Source organism: Clinocottus analis, unplaced genomic scaffold (assembly GCF_023055335.1).
Source record: "Clinocottus analis isolate CAN_PGR_092001 unplaced genomic scaffold, fCliAna1.0.p SCAF_19, whole genome shotgun sequence".
NCBI classification, from domain to species: domain Eukaryota; kingdom Metazoa; phylum Chordata; class Actinopteri; order Perciformes; family Cottidae; genus Clinocottus; species Clinocottus analis.
The window spans coordinates 14,452,545-14,457,776 of record NW_027175920.1 but is presented as its reverse complement, the minus strand read 5'-3'; the positions used below and the strand labels follow the sequence as shown (position 1 = coordinate 14,457,776).

Here is a 5,232-nt window from a genome sequence, read left to right as displayed (position 1 = left end):
GCCTGTTGATGTTTGCCTTGACCCCCACATATATGAACTGTTAGGCTTTAATAGTTATAGCTTATAGCTTAAAATAGTGATATTTTAAAGCAGCATATCGCCGCTATGTCTCTCTTTCTGTCCACTGAGTGTGTGTGTGTGTGTGTGTGTGTGTCTGTGTGTCTGTGTGTGTCTGTGTGTGCTCACCTGTCTGCGCGCGCAGCGAAACTCTGCTGCTTGCGATACAGAGAAGAGTTTTAATGCGACCACGGTCGGTTGATAAAATTATTTTTATTTTGAAGAGCGACAGGGAAAGTCTCCGAGATCGACCGGTCGATCGACGGGTTGGCCACTGATGTAGTGTATTTGTGAAAAACAATTACATTATAAAATAGATTGTGAAATTGTAATTTGTTGTACTATAATATATAATTACAAGGTATATAACATCGTATAAAACAAAAACAAATTTAAAAAAACAATAATATAAAATAGCTATAACTTTGTGATGAGAGAGAGAGAGAGAGACAGAGAGAGACTGCTGCAGAGTCCTTGGCTGGGTGTCTTGACAACTGTTACCAAAACTTTATTGTGCTATAAAACCTCTTACACAATACCAGAGCTTAACGCTCCTCCACGAGTTGCAATAGAATCTCTCTGCGATAACGCCCTGACATGTTTGGGGTCAAAGTGTAATTTATTTTTCCATTTAGTCTCAAATGACTTCTTTACCATGGTCCGTGAAATCGATACCAAATTATTGGAGCTCTCTACCTCATCTTACAGAATCAAATGAGTTTTCTCACCCAAATCATATTTAAAAAAACACTTTTGTCTTTGTTGACACTAGTTGTATATGCCAACTCGATACAGTGGATAAGAATGGAATTGTTTTTGTTTTGTACAAAATTTGTATGTAAAAAAAAAAAGTAATCTAATGTTATCTTGAAATGACAAACCCAGTTCACGTTCATGCGTCGTCCTACAATCGAAGGATTGACGGTTCAAACCCCTGCCTAGCTAGACCATGTCAATGTGTCCGTGGGCAAGAAACTTAACCCCAAATTGCCATCAGTATGAGTGTAGGTGAATGTGTAGTGTTATGGTGAATGTGTAGTGTTATGGACAGACATCGTTTGCATGAATAATCAGTCAGCTTGCCGTGTGCTCTCCAAGAAGAAATGAATGGGATCAATCACCTTCGCGTACGGCACAGAATTTGGTGTATCTCAGGAATTAGGCTGCATTCAAACCACAGGAATAAATTGTTACCCGTTAACGTCGAGCGATGGCTAGAAGAGTCATGTCTTTTCCCCTTGTGGCTGGGTGGCACAGCTCCTGATCGCCGCGTTACTTTGGGTCGCATTTGCACTTGAGTCTCAACCCAAGTATGAAAAAATGTAGAACTTTGGCAAATGTAATTCTGTAGATGAGACATACTACTCCATTTACCGGTATGCTCACCTCTCACTTGTTCCAACATCTGCATCTCGTTATGAAATTGCAGTCTAGGTGGTAAAAAAAATGTGCGCAACAAGGAAAGAAATCACGTTGCGCAATGTGATACGTTTGTGTAAGTAATAACATGAAAACAGCTTATAGCATGAAAACACCCTGTTATGATACAATGTTTACGTTATTACAGTGAAAATTGATCAGTATAACGTTAAGATATGATCAAATGTCGTTCTTGTTTTGTTGGAGTTTTAAAATATAGTTACAAGGAAAATCGTACAGTCAGAACTGAAGGCATTAAAATGTGTCAAAGAAAAAAAAGAAAAGAAAGCTATATAGGGGAATGCATAACTGGGTGCGTTCGTAACATATTACAGCTTTGGTAACGAGTTCCTTTATAAACTCTCATCCATTTCCTTTAACCAGCTCTCTTATCGTGCATTAATCATGAATACTTGAGTACACACACACACACACACACACCCTCATCTACACTCCGGTTTTGGACTTCAACCTCTCGGTGAAATTCGAAGCAGCCTGCATCTCTCCTTCCGCCTTCACAAGCCCGCTGCCTGACGTCCAGCTCCACGCTCTGACAGGTAGGCCGCCTCTCCTTCTACCCACCACATCATTATCAGGTACATAAAACCTGTCTTTGGCCTTTTAGTTTATTTTATATAAAGAACGATTCACACTGTGAGGAACTGATGGCAATAGTCTGCATTAGGTTTCAAAACAGTCCAGAGTCTCTTTTCCTCTCCTTCATCCTGCTTTTCATCTCTTTGTTAAACTAAAGCGACAGTTTTCCTCGTTGTGTTGGTTCTCTGGCTCCAGTCGCACCACAGAGCCTCAGTTATGTTTGGTGTTATTGTTTTATGAGGTTTGGACTATGAACAGTGGAGCTGTCATGCTGCCCTGTGTCAGCTGAGCTGTATCTCAGTAGTAAGTGTGAGTAACAGAAAAACAAGTTTTGACAGATGGATTTTGGGACGAGAGGTGACCTCAGCGTGCTTTAACTCAGATACAACATAAATGAAGCACTTTTAGCTGATTGCATAGTTGTAGTAGAACTGATTCATGCTCACTTCTCTCGCCCGTAACCTGAATCTACATTTTGTCAAATTCCATTTTTCATCACTCTTGGTCTTATTCAATTTTCATTTTTCACTTTAGAGTCATATAGGGAACGCTTTGTATCCCCAATACTTTCCCTCGTGAGGAACTGACATGAAACTATAATTTCTATAATAATTAGCAGTTTCTGGATGCAGTATAAACAGAATTAGAATCTTGAAAACGATGGTTTAATAACAAGTTGTCATTCAATTTAAATTCCAACAAAATGTATTATATTTCGATAGCAAAAGCCAATAATCCAGTAGAAAGTTATGTTAGATAATGTTGAAATATAAAGAGTTTATAAATATACATTTTTGGGGGGTTCTTATAGACCACAGTGATACTGCATTAAAAAAAAGTGTCATCCTCAATCCGTACTGTTCTTTTATAGTCACATACATTATTATTATTATTATTATTATTATTAAGTGTGGACGTTTTGGAAAATGGACAAAAAACAATGATTATGAACCAACCAACATATTATTTATTAACTCATCCCATAATTATTTTAAGTGTAGCTTTGGGCTACACCTGAATTGCTTTGGTTTGTAACTACACAACATGAATTACTTTTTTAAATATGTTTTTTAAAGGTGTTACCTTAGTTGTATAAAATGAAAAGGACTCAAATAAACTAATATAATGATGTAATTGTATTGTAATTAATATAACTTTACTTTAGGTTTAAGAGATAAAATGTCTTAGAGATTAGTCTTGAATATTAATAACCCTAATGATGTCATCGTGATGAAATCAGCTATATCTCATCAGCTATATCTCATTTTAGGTTTGGCAAGTACAATATTCCATCAGATAGCCAGTGTTAATACTTGTCCATGTGGAGTTGTTGTCTTTCACCAAGCAGAGAGGTGAATATTCCTGTTAATTAAGAGGCATTATAGTTCCATTATGCAAAATGTAGTTCAGAATTTTGGGCCTTTAATGTTTGTCAAAAAACATTATGGTCCTCTGATGTAAATGTTTTTACTGTTATCGTTGACCACCACCTTTAGTGAATAAGTATTTCAATCTGGTACAGGGCCACTGTGTTGCATTTAAGGGTATTAATTACTCCTTTGAGTGAAAGAAGCAAAACCATGATGTAAAAATATTCCATTGAAAGTACTCAGTATGCAGACCTGAAAGAATGTTGTATTACATTAGTTATTACTGATGATTTGTAATTCTGCTGTTGTAGTTACCCAGTTGAAACTAATCTCAACCACTTAATGTACATTGTATTCGTTTATTCTATAATAATGTACAATATTTGTATGCTAAAGTAAAATTTTTATAATGTCCATCTTTGTGTTATGTATACTGGTTATAACAATAGAGGAAAAGTTCCTCAATATTGAGCTTAAGTATTTGAGTTAACATAGCACCGCTCTGGACCGAAGATTTTAATCTGCAGGTGTGAGAGAAAAAGTCCAGATAAATGCTGAATCTTATCCATGTGTGTCAATATATTTTACTAGTTAAGTTCAGCTTGATGCTGCTGCTAGTGGTGCTAGTTATTTATCTTTTGGGGATCATGAATGACTGGATACATATAATAAATATATTTTAATGGCAGCCTCCCAACCTCTACTGTCTGACGAACACTGTGATCCCAAGAACAGTAGACAGAAAATCTCACCCTTGAGTATTTCTTTTTTTACTTTTTATTTATGAACATCAGTAGACAACAATCTAAATACTAGGCGAATTTAAATCACAATAAATACGACCTCATAACATCTTATTACCATCATGAAGAGAAGCATGAAAACCTCTGATAACATGTTTATTTGACCAGTGCGTGCTGCTGAGCAGTCTGGTAAATAACACAGAATGATAATATAATATTTTCCACTCAAATGAAACGAGTGCCCCGTGAGTTCCAATTTAAAGTTTGACCTGTTTGACCAAAACAAATATGTGTGTAAACAACAACAGCAGTTTAGAGTGGGTCAAATTTTTATCATGTATATGTCATGTCTATATCATCTCTAGTGGCAGATGGCTACATAGAATATGTCTTTAGAGTCTTTTTTGTTGTTGCCAAATGAGTATTAACAAACTGCTTTAAAGGTACTGAATGCAAAGTTCAGAGCAAATCAAATGCCTCTGTACGGTTCTTAACATTGCAGCGTTTTTTAAAATTGTTTTTTAATTGTTTTTTTTTTTACAGGAAACCAACTTGGAATTGTATTAGGTAATCATTAAACTAATAAACTGTTTGGGGGAAATCATTTCCTCCTTTGAGGACAAGTAATAAAGGATGAGGTTAAAGGTGTGTTTGGTTTAGTGATGATTTGTGACACACTTGTTTGGTTTGGGAGGGTCAGCCATTGTAAATCTTTCCTGGTGGAGGTAGAGCAGGTTTGGGCTGCCCGTGTGTATTACCTGAAAACCCATTCTCTTGACTTCTTTGAGTGGATTTAAGTGTTGTTGTTGAAGCGATGGGATGGTTTTGATAACTCCCCCCCGCACCCCCGCCTCATCGAAGCAACTCCCATCTGCTGGCTGTAAACCTCCTGATAAAAAACTAACTTTGTGGACTCTTGGAACTGTGTGTCATGTAGAATGAGGCGGGGCGACCGTACCGTGGGTGTTCCACGAGTATATAACAGGACGGGTATCTAAGAATAGGTCTGATTGAGCTAATCCTGCAGAGGTGAGGGAGTATCGAGT

At 37.0% G+C, this 5,232-nt stretch overlaps 1 protein-coding gene across 1 annotated transcript in view; it reads left to right on the top strand.

The window, feature by feature from the left end:
* myo15b (myosin XVB) overlaps nucleotides 1-5,232 on the top strand; it is a 29,820-nt gene that overhangs the window by 1,761 nt on the left and 22,827 nt on the right. The gene's annotated exons all lie outside the window — the stretch shown is intronic.